The following is a 19,980-nucleotide window of genomic DNA, read 5'->3' on the forward strand; positions in this document are numbered from 1 at the left end:
AAAAATGAAGAATTTAGAAAAAAGAAGACGTCAAATGGTAAGTTGAATTTTTTTTTACAGGTTAGTTATTTTATTCCCCCCTCACAATTTTTAGGGTGAGGGGGGTAGATAGGGGATAGTTTGATTTGGGAGGGGGGTGACTAGGGGCTTGGGACAAATCAAACTATCCCCTATCTACCCCCCTCACCCTAAAAATTGTGAGGGGGGAATAAAATAACTAACCTGTAAAAAAAAATTCAACTTACCATTTGACGTCTTCTTTTTTCTAAATTCTTCATTTTTCAGCCCCAAAAAAGGCCAAATAAAAAGCCATCATACCCGTCGAACTTAAAATAAAATAAAAAGACCCGAGCGCAAAAGAAAAAACCCGACGAAAAAGAAAAAACCCGAGCGCAAAAAAAATAATCCATATTCACCCATGGAGGGCTCCGGGCAGACTGACCTACGCAGAGCGGGGGAAGACTTATAAAGCCTTGCCCCACCCTGCAATTAGGCTAAGAACACTCTGATTGGTGGTCTTAAGCCAATCAGAGTGCTCTTTGTCATTTTATACAGCGTGGGAAAGTTCTTTGGAATTTTCCCACGCTGTGTAAAATGGCACAGAGCACTGTGATTGGATGGCTTGAAAACCAGGGCTCGAGTCTTGCAGGAACGCGTGGGAACGGCGTTCCTGCACTTTTTCCACAGCAGGAACGCCGTTCCCATTACTAGTCCTGCAGGACCCAGGGCTGGCACAAGCGGCTGCCAGAGCAGGGGGAGGACAAATCCGAATCCCCTGCCTCTGACTGGGGACTCGGATTTTTAAACTCACCTCTCCCCCTTCAGTCAGTGGAGTCATCCTGCCACTCCTGATGATGTCAGTAGGAGGGGGCGTGACTTTCTCTGCTCTTCTCACAGGACCGCTGGGGAGCAGAGGAAGTCACGCCCCCTCCTCCTGACATCATCTGGAGAGGCCGGCTTACTCCACTGACTGCAGGCTGCAGGTTCCAGATCCTGTCCCACCCCTCCTGGCCCAAGGTAAGCCTCAGGGAGGGGGAAGGCACTTTATTTTTTTTTGTTTTTTGTTTTTATCCCTTCCCTCAGTCCCTGTCCCCCTATTTAAGGCCCTGCCCCCCCTCCTCAGTTCCTGTCCCCCTATTTAAGGCACTGCCCCCCTCCTCAGTTCCTGCCCCCTTTCCCCAGTCCCTGTCCCCCTCCTCAGGCCTGTCCCTTTCCAGAGTCCCTGTCCCCCTCCTCAGGCCTGTCCCTTTCCAGAGTCCCTGTCCCCCTATTTAAGGCCCTGTCCCCCTTCCTCAGGCCTGTCCCTGTCCCCCTCCTCAGTCCCTGTCCCCCTATTTAAGGCCCTGTCCCCCCTCCTCAGTTACTGCCCCCCTCCTCAGTCCCTGTCCCCCTATTTAAGGCCCTGTCCCCCTATTTAAGGCCCTGTCCCCCCTCCTCAGTTCCTGCCCCCCTCCTCAGTCCCTGTCCCCCTATTTAAGGCACTTTCCCCCCCTCCTCAGTCCCTGCCCCCCTCCTCAGTCCCTGCCCCCCTCCTCAAGCCCTGTCTCCCTCCTCAAGCCCTGTCTCCCTCCTCAAGCCCTGTCTCCCTCCTCAAGCCCTGTCTCCCTCCTCAAGCCCTGTCTCCCTCCTCAAGCCCTGTCTCCCTCCTCAGTCCCTATCTCCCTCCTCAGTCCCTGTCCCTTTCCTCAGTCTCTGTCCCCCTCCTCAAGCCCTGTCCCCTTACTCAGTCCCTGTCTCCCTCCTCAGTCTCTGTCTCCCTCCTCAGTCTCTGTCTCCCTCCTCAGTCCCTGTCTCCCTCCTCAGTCCCTGTCTCCCTCCTCAGTCCCTGTCTTCTTACTCAGGCCCCGTCCCCCTCCTCAGCCCCTGCTCCCCTCCTCAGCCTCTGTCCCCCTCCTCAGCCCATGGCCCCTTCCTCAGCCCATGCCCCCCCCCCTCTTCCTAAGCTCCTGTCCCTCTTCCTCAACCCTGCCACCTTACTCAGCCCATGGCCCCTTCCTCAACCCATGTGCCCCCCCTCCTCCTAAGCTCCTGTCCCTTTTCCACAGCACTGTCACCTTACTCAGCCCCTGTCCCCCTCCTCAGCCCCTGTCCCCCTCCTCAGCCCCTGTCCACCTTACTCAGCCCCTGACCACCTTACTCAGCCCAGTGCTCTTACTCAGCCCCTGCATACGAGCATCAGCCCCTGTCCCCCTCCTCAGCCCCTGTCCCCCTCCTCAGCCCCTGTCCCTCTTCCTCAGCCCCTGTCCCTCTTCCTCAGCCCCTGTCCCTCTCCCTCAGCCCCTGCCCCTCTTCCTCAGCCCCTGCCCCTCTTCCTAAGCCCCTGACCCCCTTCCTAAGCCCCTGACCCCCTTCCTCAGCCCCTGACCCCCTTCCTCAGCCCCTGACCCCCTTCCTCAGCCCATATCCCATACCTCAGCCCATGTCCCCTTCCTCAGCCCATGCCCTCCCCCCCAATCTCCTGTCCCTCTTCCTCAGCTCCTGTCCCCCTCCTCAGCCCCGTGCCCTTACTCAGCCCCTGCATACAAGCGTATCATTTTTTTGGGGTTGAGGGGGTGAAGGGGGGGACGGGGCGCGGAGTCGATCTTGGGTGAGTTCCTGCACTTTTTGACCCAGGACTTGACCCCTGTTGAAAACCCTCCAATCACAGTGCTCTGTGTCATTTTACACAGCGTGGGAAAGTTCTTTGGAATTTTCCCACGCTGTGTAAAATTACACAGAGCACTGTGATTGGATGGCTTGAAATCCATCCAATCACAGTGCTCTGTGTCATTTTACACAGCGTGGGAAAATTCTAAATAACTTTCCCACGCTGTGTAAAATGACACAGAGCACTGTGGGTGGGGGGGGGTGGGGGTGACTAGGGGCTTGGGACCCCTAGTCACCTTGATTGGGGGGGGTCATTTAGTGCCCCTACCCGCCACTCAGGGGTGAGGGCCGGGGGGGGACAGTAGGTCCCCTCTCACCATTCTTATCTAGGGCCCCCACCCACTGCTCAGGGATGGGGGCCGGGGGGAGGACAGTAGATCCCCCCATCTCTTTATTTAGGGCCCCCACCCACCGCTCAGGGGGGGAGGACAGTAGGTCCCCCCTTATTGTTTTTTTAGGGCCCCCACCCACTGCTCAGGGGTGGGGGCCGGGGGGAGGACAGTAGGTCCCCCCTCTCTTTATTTAGGGCCCTCACCCACCGCTCATGGGTGGGGGCCAGGGGGGAGGACAGTAGGTCCCCCCCTCTTATTGATTTTTTAGGGCCCCCACCCACCGCTCAGGGGTGGGGGCTGGGGGGAGGACGGTAGGTCCCCCCACCATTCTTATCTAGCGCCCCCACCCACCACTCAGGGGTGGGGGCCAGGGGGAGGACAGTAGGCCCCCCTCTTTATTTAGAGCCCCCACCCACCGCTCAGGGGTGGGGGCCAGGGGGGAGGACAGTAGGTCCCCCATCTTATTGTTTTTTAGGGGCCCCACCCACCGCTCAGGAGTGCGGGCCGGGGGGGACAGTAGGTCCCCACCTTATTGTTTTTTTAGGCCCCCCACCCACTGCTCAGGGGTGGGGGCCGCGGGGTAGGACGGTAGGTCCCCCCCACCATTCTTATCTAGGGCCCCCACCCACCACTCAGGGGTGGAGGCCTGGGGGGAGGACATGCATCAACTATGTAATTTTCCATGGGAGTTTTGCCATGGATCCCCCTCCGGCATGCCACCGGCCAGGTGTTAGTTACCTTGAAACAACTTTTCCATCACTATTGTGGCCAGAAAGAGTCCCTGTGGGTTTTAAAATTTGCCTGCCTATTGAAGTCTATGGCGGTTCGCCCGGTTCGCCCGTTCGCGAACATTTGCAGAAGTTTGCCGTTCGCGACATCACTATTAGTCAGTAAAGTTTGTATTGATTATTTACAAGTACTTGATGTCAGTGTCTTTCCCTTTCTCAAAATACTCAATTCACTCATCCCTAATAGGGTTTTGGTGCCCACCAATATCTTTAAAAACCTTAGGGTAATTGATTATTGCTTTTTGATATTGGCGCTTCATGAATTTAATGATTAGGCACAACAGTATTGAGTGTTAAATCTCTCTTACTTTTAGCTAGGTCTCTTCTAACTGGAATTAATTAAAGGGACACTAGAGTCACCAGAACAACTACAGCTTATTGAGTTAGTTCTGGTTAGTAGTATTATTACCTTCAGGCTTTTTGCTGTAAACACTGTCTTTGCAGAGAAAATGCAGTGTTTACATTACAGCCTAGTGATAACTTCACTGGCCACTCCTCAGATGGCTGTTAGAGATCCTTTCTGGGTCATGGCTGCCTAAAATGCATCCAAATATTCAGTATCTCCTCCCTCTGCATGCAGACACTGAACTTTCCTCATACAGATTCATTGATTCAATTCAGCTCTATGAGGATATGCTGATTGGCCAGGGCTGTGTTTGAATTGTGCTGGCTCTGCCCCTGATCTGCCTCATTGTCAGTCTCAGCCTATCCTGTGGGGAAGCAATGTGATTGGATCAGGCCACCACTTCTGATGATATCAGAGGTCAGAAGAAGTTCACAGGCAGAGGCAGCAGCTTCTGACTTAAATACAAGTAAGATTTTACTATCTTCAAGAAGGCCAAGGGGGATAGATAGTGGTTTTAACCCTATGGGGTCAGGAATACATGCTTGTGTTCCTGACCCTATAGTGCTCCTTTAAATTCCCATTACTAGGATATATGAAGGATCACTATTGTGTAACATCTCAAAATGGCGGCCGACTGGTGATCGTTTGTCTGTATGTATGATGGCCAGTCTGTGCTCCCTAAACCTACACTTTAGGGATCTTATGGTTTGACCCACATACTGCATCCTTGCAGTATAATATATTTCATTATTATAATATCCAAGATACAAAAAAGGTTTCAGGCCCAATTGGTGTTACCACCCCTTGGGTCCTCTACCTTAAAGAGTGCAGCGCTGTGTTTGGTGTAAGATTACAGTAAATTACCTGTGGTTCAAAGACAGGTACCCTTTATGTTCTCCAATGTAGTGAATATACAAAAGAAAACAAGAATATATACAAATAATTGTGCAGTATATTAAACACTGTGGTTAAAAATTGAGTGAGTTCACAGTTATGTCTACACTCACATTTTTTAGAGCCTTTTCAAGTGAATTAGGCTCTAAACTTGTGCACGTCTGTGTCTTTAAAGGTAGATCACACGACCCCTCTCTCCAAGTTGGATGGTGTATTCTCCTCTCCACACGGTATATAAAAGACACAGAGTTATCGAGCTAAGTGTAGCATCCTTTGTAGTTTTTGTGAGTTTAAAAAATGAGATTAAAATGCTCACCTTGTTTGGAGCCTTTTGGTAACTGGCTCTAAGTATGCAGACCTAGTGTCAATTTGTGGGGTGACACTGCCCCTTCCCTGGAATCACTGGTGCTGCAGTGTCAACCCACAAATTGACACTAGGTCTGCATACTTAGAGGCAGTTACCAAAAGGCTCCAAACAAGGTGAGCATTTTAATCTCATTTTTTAAACTATTGAAGTCTATGGCCCCTGGGCGGCGGGTGGGGGCCATAAAGATAATGAGGGGGGGACCTACTGTCCTCCCCCTCTCCGGCCCCAACCCCTGGGCGGTGGGTGGGGGCCATAATGATAATGAGGGGGGGACCTACTGTCCTCCCCCTCGCCGGCCCCCACCCCTGGGTTGCAGGTGGGGGCCATAATGGTAATGAGAGGGGGGGACCTACTGTCCTCCCACCCCTGGGCGGCGGGTGGGGGCCATAAAGATAATGAGGGGGGGACCTACTGTCCTCCCCATCTCCAGCCCCCACCCCTGTGCGGCGGGTGGGGGCCCTAAAAATAACAATAAGGGGGACCTACTGTCTCCCCCCGGCCCCCACCCCATTTAGCCACAAATAAAAAATAGGGGGCGGACCGAACATCGCATATGTTCGCCATCCGTGGCGAACGCGAACACGCTATGTTCGCCAGGAACTATTCGCCTGCGAAACCGTTCGGGACATCACTAGCGCATGGGTATTCAGGCTGCTCAGTGCACTCGAGCCAACTTTCAGCGTACTAGATCTGGATGGACGCCACCCTTCCTTCCTGCTTGGAGATGAGCCAAGTGAATAAAAGCAGGGAGTTGACAAACTGTTCGGGCACTATCTACGCATTTCGCCTATCTACTGTGGGCTTTCCCATGATAAGTGCTGCAGACAAATCTCAATGTCTTTACACCCTGCCTCTGAGATGGAAACACAGGGTTTCTTAAAGGCACAGTATAAAATGCAAGGTAAAATACATATTCAACATGAAAATATTTACATAAATCAGATATTGGAGCTTCTTGGCATCATTACTTTTTTGCGTCAATAAGTTAAACAATTTATTTTAAAAAATACTTAGCATTAAATAGTGATCCTTAATAATAATAATAACAAAGTATTTAACCAGGAAAGGCACATTTAGGTTACTCTGGTTTTCAAGTACGTCCTGGGGATGTTACCTTAGCCCAACATCCAAAGGTAATGCATATGATTAGAAACTGAACTTGTTATTAGACTGAAAAAAATCTTGTATATTTCAGAGACACAGCTACATTTTCTTTTTGCTAATAAAGAAAATATTATTTTAGCTAATAAAAAAACATACATAACATAACCACATCTAGCAGTTTGTGGTTGAGATTCCTTATAGCTCATCTTTAAAAGTAGAGTCGCATGGGGGCGTGGCCTGAGTCTTGATGTGAACGGACACGCAAAGCTACAGCTCCTGGGCTAACAGGGTGCCAACAGCATGATTTACAGTGTTTATCAGAGATATTACCACTACTGGAGAAGGGTAACTCACCCGCCCACATGTGACACCCAAATCCGGCAAAAAACGAAGCCTAAAGAGGCCTTCTTCTCCGACTGCAGGCTCAGAAGTAAGCAACGTCACCTCGGTATTGATGCTCAACCCGACACCAGCAACGGATCAATCAGTTCTCCGCATGTTAGGGGAACTACAGACCTCACTGCAGGCTAACTTCGAGCAATCGGCGATAGAAATCAAGGCTGAAGTCCAAGTAATTGGTGACAGCACTTCCTACCTGGAAGATAAGACAAAGGAGTTGAGTGAAGTGCACAACATGCTGGCGGATGCTCACACTGGACCAAAAGCTACAGGCTCTCGAGGACAAAGTGACAGACCATGATAATCGAAAGCAGCATCATAATATTAGAATAAGGGGAATCCCTGAAACTATTACACCACCTGATTTACCTGCCTATGTAATGCACATGTTCCAGGAGTTGCTACTGGAAGCCTCTGACAGAGACCTGCTCTTGGACCGCATGCACCACCTGCCAAAGCACCTACCCCCTTCGAGATGTCATCACAAAGGTACATTATTTTGCCAATAAGGAGGGCATCATGAGGGCTTCTCGGATCTCAGGGGCCTTGTCAGGACGCCATGCTGATCTAAAGCTGTTCACAGACCTATCTGCACACACCATGCTGAAACGCAAAGCCTTCACTTCTATTACCCAGGTATTTTACGGAGAAGGAATCCCTTATAAATGGGGCTTCCCAGTAAAGCTCCTGGTCAAGCACAATGGAGTGGACAAGATTATCACAAAACCAGAAGATGGTTGCAAACTCCATTTCCTCTGGAACCTAGAGGTGGAAGCCGAGGATGAGAAGCAGCATTCGCCTCACAACTCGCCATGGAAGGTACCACAAGATTGGCAGAAAGTGGCGACTTCAAAGTTAACGAGACACTACCTAAGGCTTAAAAGCACTCCACTTAACACTGATTATGTGGCACAACTGAACGGACATTTGTATAAAGTTACATTTTTCTTTTATGTTTAACTTTTTGTTTCTTAGTTTTATGCACAGGACTATGTCTAAACAAATATCAGTAAATGTTGGGACAGAGAGGGAGGTGTCTGTATCTAGCCTTTAAGGCCACACCTCCTACACTAAATCCAAACAACCTTAACCACACACCTCAGCAATATCACTTGACTGAGGGGAATCAAACTTCTCCCACTATACAAGAAAGGTCCACACATGTACCAATAATACAGGGAGGGCCTGGTGGAACACGACAGAGAGGACATTGGGACAGGGAGCAGTGGACTTTTCACAACATATTTTCTGGGGCCTGGAGAAAGCGCGATCTAGCACTCGATAACTAACAATGACGAAACTGAAAATCCTATCGTTTAACACTAAAGGGCTTAACTCCCCTCACAAGTGCAGATTAGCCCTTGTGGAAGCTCACAAATTGCATGCAGATATTGCATTTTACCAAGAGACAGGCTTTAAATGGGGGCAAGACCAATACTAGCATTACATAACTCACCATCGGCACGTGTCGTCACGTTGGGTTTCCTGTCATTCTCCTCCAACATTTCAAATGGTACCTGAAGACCTGCTTTCTCCACTGATTATCCTTCGAGAGAATATATCCAGTATTATCAGATTTTAGAGTGATATCTCTAAAGGTAAAAAAAAAAAATGTTTACAAAGTATAAAACTTCTACTCTCAGACAGGAAAAAAATCACAATTGTGATTTACCGTATATACTCGAGTATAAGCCGAGTTTTTCAGCACATTTTTTGTGCTGAAAAACCCCAACTCGGCTTATACTCGAGTCAGTGTCTGTATTATGGCAATTTACATTGCCATAATACAGACTGGGGGAGAGGGGGGCTGGCAGAGCTGTAACTTACCTCTCCTGCAGCTCCTGTCAGCTCCCACCTCCTCCGCGCCGTCCGTTCAGCACCTCGGTCAGCTCCCAGTGTAAATCTCGCGAGAGCCCCGGCTCTCGCGAGACTTAGAGTGTGAGCTGACAGAAGAGCTGAACGGACGGCGCGGAGGAGGAGGGAGCTGACAGGAGCTGCAGGAGAGGTAAGTTACAGCTCGGCCAGCCCCCCGTTCCCCCCACTGAACTGCCAATGGCACTGGACCACCAGGGAAGAGGTTAATTATGAGTCAAACGAACTCCAGTAATGAAATCACAAATTCCATGTATGCCTTATGTTTTACACCTCTCTGTTACAAGACGTGTTTTGTGTGTTGCAGGCCTATGGAGTGAAGTATAGAAGAATAGAGGGACTGGACGTCCAGACTACATAGAAACGCCCCTGTTGGTACTTGTATGTGGGTTAAGTGACTTAAGGTTTCTTTGGTATCCTTCAAATAGGAAGGTAGAGTCACAACATAATCTCTCTGAATTTTATCTACATATAGACTTCCATTTTGAGTCAAATTGCCTACCCCTGACACAATAGGTCTACCTGTTAGATATGAATATTGTTTGTGTATTTTGGGTAGGCAATTTATTGTAGGGGTAGGGGATTTATTGTAGATAAAAGTAAATTCCTCTTTAGAAAGTATTTTATTTTCTAGAGCTTCATCCAGGATCGATTTATATTCGTTCAAGTATTGAGTTGTAAGTTTCTTCTTAAGTTTCTACAGGATAGAATTATAGCCTATTTATAGATATTAGGCAGACAGCTTTTCGTTTATAAGCATGTATTATTACTTTCTATCTCCTAGCTATAAGGCAGCATAGAATTGCACTGAGCAGTCCATTAGAATCTTAGTCTTTCTCGTTAAAGATCTTCAGAACAGCCTATCATTTTTCATTTCCAGTTATTAGGCAGCATATATCCCTACCGAGTTGTTATTTTGTGATATTAGTCTATCCGGTTATACACATATATCTCTTAAGATAAAGGAATTTTGAGTCTACCTATGCATCTTATTTAGGCACGTACAATATCCAATATTAAGGGATTGTAGCTTATTGTAAAACTCCATTAGATTCCCATTCAGCTGATGTAGTATATTTAAGGCTCAATACCCTCTCTCCAGCCTTTTGGATAGATTTATTGTAACAAGTAAAGTCGCCACTACGACTTTAATATTGTTGCTTAGTTGTCAGGGGAGACGATTTCACTACATTATTTAACCTGTCTTCGGTTTAGTAACGCCTCATCTTTTATAGGTGGTTACTGATTTATGCACTGTTCTGTTAACCTTGATTTAGGTGTAAAGGATTTTCCCTAATAATGGCATAGGTCTTTGGTAAGGTATTGTCTCATGAATATTCATTTACCAAGATTGCCTTAGGTTGTCACTTTGGGATTTTCACTCTGATGTTATGATGCTCTTATTTTAACAGATGTTAAAACGTTTTTTAGTTCTGTTTTCAGAATATGTCTTGAGTATGTATTTTACCCTGCATTTTATACTGTGAATTTAAGAAACCCTGTGCTTCCATCTCCGAGGCAGGGTATAAAGACATTGAGATTTGCACTTATCTTGAGAAAGCCCACACTAGTTGGGTGAAACACATAGATAGTGCCGGAACAGTTCGTGAACGTCCTTGCTTTTATTCAGGTGGGTCATCTCCATGTGCGAAGGAAGGTTGGTGTCCATCCAGATCAAGTACGCTGAAAGTAGGCTTGAGTGCACCGAGCAGCCTGAATACCCCTACCGCAGTACTGGTAACATTTTGACTGTGTCACTAGCTTGCATGTACCCCGTGCTTTTTAGTGGTTACTTGAAAACATGCACCACAACTATTTCTAGTAAGAGTTCCTATTTTAAGGGGTTATAAGAGGGTTCCAATAAATACATGTTGCCGTTTCCTTGTAATTTTTAAGGTTACATCAGGAACGGATACAGGAATGGACACATTTTATGCAGTATTGGATCCTCGATACTTTTGGGTTATTCCATCATCTAGACCAGGCATAGGCAGCCTTTGGCACTCCATATGTTTTGGACTACACCTTCCATGATGCTTTGCCAGCATTATGTGGGATGTAGTCCACAACATCTGGAGTGTCGAAGGTTGCCTATCCCTGGTCTAGACTACTCACTCTATATTGGACCTTGGACTTTTTATATTGTGGTCAGGGCCGGCCTTAGGCATTTAGATTCCCTGTGCGAAAAATCTTCACAGCGCCCCCCCCCCCCCCCCGTCATCCATGTATGCTGTAATGTTTGTGTTGTCTGTGTATGTGATAGTAGGTGTGATGACTGTGTGTGATATGTATGCTATGTGTGATATTTGTAATGGGTGTATTAACAGTGTGTGATGTGCGTGTATCGGTTGTATGTGACACACACACACACACAGAGTCAGACGGCCATACACACACACACACAGGAAGACATCCACACACACACACACAGGCAGTCATACACACACACACACAGACACACAAAGGCAGACAGTCTCACACACACACACAGACACAGACAGTAATACACACAGACACACACACAGGCAGACAGTAATACACACAGACACACACAGTCATACACACAGACACACACAGAGGCAGACAGTCATACACACACACACACGCAGACAGTCATACACGCAGACAGTCATACACACAGACACACACAGGCAGACAGTCATACACACAGACACACAGAGGCAGACAGCCATACACACAGACACACACACCGAGGCAGACAGTAATACACACAGTGGCAGACAGTCATACACATACACACAGACACACACATGCAGATAGTCATACACACAGACACACAGAGGCAGACAGTCATACACACAGAGGCAGACAGTCATACACACAGAGGCAGACAGTCATACACACAGAGGCAGACAGTCATACACACAGAGGCAGACAGTCATACACACAGACGCAGACAGTCATACACACAGACACACACACAGAGGCAGACAGTAATACACAGAGGCAGACAGTCACACACACACACACACACACACACACACAGACAGTAATACACACACACAGGCAGACAGTCATACACACAGACACACAGAGGCAGACAGTCACACACACACACACAGACACAAACAGTAATACACACACACAGGCAGACAGTCATACACACAGGCAGACAGTCATACACACAGACACACAGAGGCAGACAGTCATACACACAGACAGTAATACACACAGGCAGAGAGTCATACACACACACACACACACACGCACAGTCATACACACAGACACACAGAGGCAGACAGTCATACACACAGGCAGAGAGTCATACACACACACACACACAGACAGTCATACACACAGACACACAGAGGCAGACAGTCAGTCATACACACAGACACAGACAGTAATACACACAGACACACACAGAGGCAGACAGTAATACACACAGACACACACAGTCATACACACAGAGGCAGACAGTCATACACACACACACACACACACAGACAGTCATACACACAGACACACAGAGGCAGAGAGTCATACACACACAGACAGTAATACACACAGGCAGAGAGTCACACTCACCTGACAATCCCACAGTTACCTGTGGAGTTCATTGTGGAGGCAGTGCAGCTCCTGGTGACTGTTTGGTGGGGAAGCAGGGACTCCTTCCTGCTTCCCCTGCAGCAGTTTTCCGGCGCTTTTAGCTCCGCCCCCGCCGCACGGTAAGCTCCGCCCCTGCTGCAAATTTAAAAAAAAAAAAAATTTAAATCCCGGCCGGCTGTGCGCCGCACGGCGCCCCCCTGCTCCATGGCGCCCTGTGCGGCCGCACAGCTCGCACACCCCTAAGGCCGGCCCTGATTGTGGTATCCCAGAGAATATCTCATTAGGAACAAATCCCCTTAGTGCTGACACTTTTTATGTTTAGCATGCTAAAATGCTTTATGGATCTGGAGTGTGCCTTCATCTGTATTATGCAATTGTGAATTACTTCAGATCCTTTTTAAGGGATAAACTGCACATATGCAAGTTGGATGCTAAATATATGCAGATGCAATTTCTTTTTCAATTTATTTTAGTAAACGACGGAGGATCGGCTGAGGTATATTATGTAGTTACAGGTTGACATATAGACAAATACAATGAAAGATAATTAAAGATAATAAAAAATTAAATACATAAACACATTAAAAACACATTCTTCTCTTTATTATGTTTTTTATAAATTTAGCATAATCCACCAAGATATGTCCTTAAAATTGGTAGTAAACCACCCCGTGAGATGTTTCTTTAATATTATGCTAGAATAAACCTTTACAAGAAATGTCAAAGCATTTAACATTTCCTTTCTAAGTAGCTTAATAGATTATTTTCATAAGTGTTAATTTGTCATTTTTTTTTTTAAATCAAATCTGAAAGTTTATAATGAAGTGTGAAGGTTATTAAAGGCTAAACATATTTCCAACTATTCCTATTACTTTTTGAAAAATCTTTTTTAAAAGGTAACAAATAATATTCTTCCCAAAACCCTTTTCCATTATTTAAGTTTTCATTAAAACAGCAGATTTATTCTCAATGTTAGGAATCATTATCAAATGAAAAGGTTCTTGATCAAAAACAGCAGACATTAAGGAACATCTTTTAAAAGTTAAAATGACTACTTTTATGTATAAACTTCACACAGCTTCAAAGGAAATTTCATTTTAAAGTTAGTTTTAAAGCAGTGATTGCAGTGATTATACTGAAAGCAAGCTTGTGGGGATTTTCTAGCCTACAAAATTGATGGAGATTCAACAGTATGCTGCCACTTTAACCCTTTAACCAGTGTGTGAATAATGAGATTCAATAAGCAAACCTAAATGCAAAGTACCATTGATTTCACAGTATTTTTAAAGGAATACTCAAAGCAATTTAACAACTCCAACTCTCCTCTCCCTGTTGCAAGTAGCTATACCACTTTAGTAAAGCAGGAAAATCCTTAGCATTCAGCAATGTGGTTTTGGAATGGTTTGACTTCTCACCTGGAGTTTGCAAGTCTTTGCATCCTGCTTCAACAACTTCAGCCAGAGCTCTGGAAGCTCGTTCTTAGGAGCTTCTGTTAGCTCTTCTGAGCTACATCCTGAGGTGCAAGGCTAGCTCATTGTCTGAGAGTGTCAGCTGATCGCTCTTAACCTATGAACTATGTCCTGCACCACAGTGCTTAGCTCAGCCACAGACTTTTAATCTCTATGGCTGAGGTTGTGTATTTAGTGGCTTCGGTGATTTGGGTGTTCGTATAAAAAAAAATTACTTCTAACACTGGATTTTTGTATCCTATTTTTGGAATTATGGGGCAATGTGGGACCAAGTTCCATGAAAATAAATGTTTATTTCCTGTTTTCCAGAAATGTGATGGTCTACTTGTTACATTGCCAGTCCAGCTCTGGGAAATCCTCATTTTTGTGGTCTTCTCAGATAAATCTATTGCCAAGCATAGGGGTCTTAATGATGTATGAGCACCAATACTAGTGCGGTGAGAAAAAGAACCATCTCAGTTGTCTGACTAGGACAGAAGGATGCAACTGAACACATTTAAAAAACTAATAGCAACCTAACACCTTATAAAAAGCACACATACTACACACACACACACACACACACAGATTCACACATTACACACATACAGATTCACACACTACAAATACACAGATACACACACTACACAGATACACACATTACACACATACAAACACACAGATGCACACACATTGCACACATTACACACATACAAACACACAGATACCCACACTGCACACACATTATACACACACAAACAGATACACACACACAAACACACACTACACACATTACACACATACAAACACACAGATACCCACATTACATACATATACACACACACACTACACACATATTACACACATAAAGATACACACACACTACACACAGATACACACACACTACACATACACATATACGCACACTATACACACACTACACACATACACACATTACACACATACACACACACAGATACACAGACATTACAAACATACCAACAGATACACACATTACACATACACACAGATACACACATACACACATACACACAGATACACACACACACAAACACACACTACACACATTGCACACATTACACACATACAAACACACAGATACCCACACTGCACACACATTATGCACACACAAACAGATACACACACACAAACACACACTACACACATTACACACATACAAACACACAGATACCCACATTACATACATATACACACACACACACACTACACTCATATTACACACATAAAGATACACACACACTACACACAGATACGCACACTACACATACACATATACACACACTATACACACACTACACACACACAGATACACACACATTACAAACATACCAACAGATACACACATACACACAGATACACACACACTACACACATTGCACACATTACACACATACAAACACACAGATACCCACACTGCACACACATTATACACACACAAACAGATACACACATACACACACAAACACACAGCTACATATACATACAAACACACATTGAAAAAATGAAGCCACCCAGCAGGTTCTTAACTTCTGCTGGCTTTTGCTGGTGGGAGTTCCCTCCTCCTCCTTCAGCGCGGCTGTGTGAGTAAGCTGGGAGGAAGTGAAACGCTGTCACTTCCTCCCAGCTCTCTGTGCAGGATAGAAGGGGCCCGGCCACGCTGTTAAAGTGCCACAATGCACATGCATATGTCCATTGGGTGGCCCATGCCCTTAGGCCCACCTGATGAACTCTCACACAGGTTCCCAACCCGTCCGGTGCTGCTGCACCTCCGCCATGGGTTGGGAACTCCTGTTTTAGATTATGATAAAGGCGGAAAAATGCTACCCCTGTCAGAGTGCCGCCTGGAGCCATGGCTCCACCATGGTCTATGGACGGGTCGGGCCTGAATCTATCTAATCTATGAAAACCCCAATCACCCACTTACCTGGGACGTTCCCGTCAGGTCATCCCACCCACCGCACTCCTTATACATTATTTATTACAACGATTAACCTTGGTAGGTCCTCTTTTATTACAGGCCTACCCGTACATTGGTTATGGCACACCGTAACCAACTTTGCACTATCACAAATTACGCATATTACTATTATGTTTCCAAACACAAATATATACAGGGAGTGCAGAATTATTAGGCAAGTTGTATTTTGAGGATTAATTTTATTATTGAACAACAACCATGTTCTCAATGAACCCAAAAAACTCATTAATATCAAAGCTGAATATTTTTGGAAGTAGTTTTTAGTTTGTTTTTAGTTTGAGCTATTTTAGGGGGATATCAATACCAATATAGCCACCTTTCTTTGCAAGGACACTCAAAAGCCTGCCATCCATGGATTCTGTCAGTGTTTTGATCTGTTCACCATCAACATTGCGTGCAGAAGCAACCACAGCCTCCCAGACACTGTTCAGAGAGGTGTACTGTTTTCCCTCCTTGTAAATCTCACATTTGATGATGGACCACAGGTTCTCAATGGGGTTCAGATCAGGTGAACAAGGAGGCCATGTCAATAGATTTTCTTCTTTTATACCCTTTCTTGCCAGCCACGCTGTGGAGTACTTGGACGCGTGTGATGGAGCATTGTCCTGCATGAAAATCATGTTTTTCTTGAAGGATGCAGACTTCTTCCTGTACCACTGCTTGAAGAAGGTGTCTTCCAGAAACTGGCAGTAGGACTGGGAGTTGAGCTTGACTCCATCCTCAACCCGAAAAGGCCCCACAAGCTCATCTTTGATGATACCAGCCCAAACCAGTACTCCACCTCCACCTTGCTGGCGTCTGAGTCAGACTGGAGCTCTCTGCCCTTTACCAATCCAGCCACGGGCCCATCCATCTGGCCCATCAAGACTCACTCTCATTTCATCAGTCCATAAAACCTTAGAAAAATCAGTCTTGAGATATTTCTTGGCCCAGTCTTGACGTTTCAGCTTGTGTGTCTTGTTCAGTGGTGGTCGTCTTTCAGCCTTTCTTACCTTGGCCATGTCTCTGAGTATTGCACACCTTGTGCTTTTGGGCACTCCAGTGATGTTGCAGCTCTGAAATATGGCCAAACTGGTGGCAAGTGGCATCTTGGCAGCTGCACGCTTGACTTTTCTCAGTTCATGGGCAGTTATTTTGTGCCTTGGTTTTTCCACACGCTTCTTGCGACCCTGTTGACTGAATGAAACGCTTGATTGTTCGATGAACACGCTTCAGAAGCTTTGCAATTTTAAGATTGCTGCATCCCTCTGCAAGATATCTCACTATTTTTGACTTTTCTGAGTCTGTCAAGTCCTTCTTTTGACCCATTTTGCCAAAGGAAAGGAAGTTGCCTAATAATTATGCACACCTGATATAGGGTGTTGATGTCATTAGACCACACCCCTTCTCATTACAGAGATGCACATCACCTAATATGCTTAATTGGTAGTAGGCTTTCGAGCCTATACAGCTTGGAGTAAGACAACATGCATAAAGAGGATGATGTGGTCAAAATACTCATTTGCCTAATAATTCTGCACTCCCTGTATATGTGTGTGTGTCCCTTTTAATTTAGATACTGCAACACCATATGATGAAAGACAACATAACGAAGGAAAGTGCGTAGTACCAAGCATATAATAAACAAAATGCACTTTAATACTGTTAAATTATATTTATACGAATAACATGATAAATAACAAATAACATTAGTTGCGCAAAATGAAGGGAAGAAACACAACTCCAGCACTGCAATGTTAATTGTACACCAAATTTCCTAATTATCACTCTACTGGAGAAATCAATTTTGTACACAAGAAAAACTGCAGGCGTCTTGTAGACTGTTTTAAAAAAAAAAAAAAAATCCGTTTTCAGACAGGATCTTTCAAAGTTAGAGGAAATACCATGCTTTGGTTATGCTCAACATAGAGGCAGAGGAAACAAGTCTGTTGACTGTAAGTTAATTTAACAAAAAAGGTATAGTATGAGAAATTGTTCTTTGGATGCAAAACATTTTAAAACCATTACTTCACATTCGTTACAAAATTTGACACATTACTTTGGAATGATGTAAAGAAAAAATGCAAGACATTAGCAAGGGTTAAACTGGTGGAATGGGTGAAAGAAGCATTAAGGGGGGGTTGACTCTCACCACTAATATTCGGGTCCAGTCAGTGGACGAAGGAGGGGCAGGCCTACAATATTAGTGGAAACTACAGGAAAGAAAGTTTTTGAATCCTACGCGATTAAAGATTTTATAAGAGTTTGGGCATTTATCCTGAGGAGTTTTTCGTATGACTATATATGATTTATTGTTTCAAACTTACATACATTATAGTCATTTACATAAGAAGAAAGGTAGTCGAATATATAAAAAATTCCCAGTGACCCCTTTTTTTTTATCAACGTCTCGAGGTCCACAAATTCATTACAGCTCCACCTGGCCAACCTATCAATGAAAGAGTTAAAGGATATCTACGAATTCATCCCAATTTGTGAATCCTTTTCTGCAATCCTATGTAAGACAAAATCCAATTCCATCCAAGTTCTACATGATTATCAATGTAGGGTATGGGATATATAGTTTTATTTTATGCTGAATCTATATGTACCTAGGTCGATCAGGTTATGCATTGGAAGCAATTGGATATTTCTTGTATCAAGGTCTTCATATGAATTGAGGGCAGATTTAATTTCTTAATATAAAGACACTAGGAGAGCGCAACTATGTTAAAAATACAAGGTAAATATAATAAAAAATAAAACAGCTGCTATATACGTAACAAAAAATGTCCTTAAAATGTATTATTAAAATAAGTGAAAGTGCTATAGTTTGAAAACCGAGAATTGGTTATCAATATATGCAGTATGAAATACAGACACCTCTATATGCAATATTATAATAATGGATAACGCCACTTATATAAGTAATTGCATATAAAATTATTGGGTATGCAATTTCAAATAACCGTTATTACTGCTGCAGAGTCCAAAAGTCTTTAGGGAGTAGTCCTTTTAGGGTTAATTCTGTTTTTATGCTATGATCCAGCGTCTTTACATACACTGTATAACACTGCGTCTGTTTGTAATGCCCGTTGTCCTGCTCGTGGAAACTCCCGCTCGATCTGTGTGCTGATAGATTCAGTGCCAGTCCTGGGAGAACGCTGGAGACAGGGATCAGTCTTTGCAAGTGGCTTCTCCTTCACTTCTGCTCAGATAAATGCCACTCACGTTTCAACGTGTTTAGCCCGCAACACCGGGCTTTTTCAAGAAGCGTGAGCAATATATACCTATACCAAAAAAAAAATACATATATAGAATGTATATTAAGATACGCTTATGACATTACATTTAAAAAAAAAACCATTTTAAATGTATATTTTATAATATATGTATAATATAGTACAAAAATAAAGCAAATAAAGAAAATAAAGGAGCAAGTCCAAAAGGAACCCTATAAATAAAGAGACCAGAGAATAGCTCCTAAGAAAAACCCACTTGTTATTCTCTGTGTGGGGGTAACCCACTAGTTAGGCGATAAACAAATAGAGAGAAAGTGGACTAAAAAGTCCAATCTTAGAATAATTTGTTAAAAAAGGAAGCCCTACCTTTAATAAACCTAAAATAAATAGTATATAGAATAATCCAATAAGAGGAAGGTAAAGGCTAGAGAACAATCTGAATGTCTATATTAGAGACATACAGTAGAAGACATATAGGCACAGAAAAAAACTGTAACACCTTTAGGGAACACTCCCCAGATGGCCACTAGAGCTGCTTCCTGTGTCAGTGCTGCACATTCAGCGTCTTTATGCTCTGCATATTGATTCAACACTTCTCTATGTGAAGATGCTGTTGGCCAGGATGGCATTTGGCTCCACCCATAGCCCACCTCCTTGGCTGAGATCATCAGAATTGACAGTCTCAGCCAATTCAGTGCTTTCCTATGGTAAAGCATTGTAATATTCTGTGATCATTAATTCTGATTGTGATGATCTCAACCAAGGGAATGGAGCATGGGCAGAGCCCCGCGCAGCACTGGAAAAAGGTGAGTTATCACTATATTAAAAATGGCAAGGAGGGGTCAGGAGGCTCAAGAATAGTTTAACACGATAGGTTTAACAATGTGGCAAAACATATAGTCAGCTTTGAGCAAGCATACAGAGAAGAGTAAAATTAAACAATGTTTATATATCTGCTCCTTATGTGCAATGT

The sequence above is a fragment of the Pelobates fuscus genome, chromosome 2 (genome assembly GCF_036172605.1).
Source record: "Pelobates fuscus isolate aPelFus1 chromosome 2, aPelFus1.pri, whole genome shotgun sequence".
Classification (NCBI taxonomy): domain Eukaryota; kingdom Metazoa; phylum Chordata; class Amphibia; order Anura; family Pelobatidae; genus Pelobates; species Pelobates fuscus.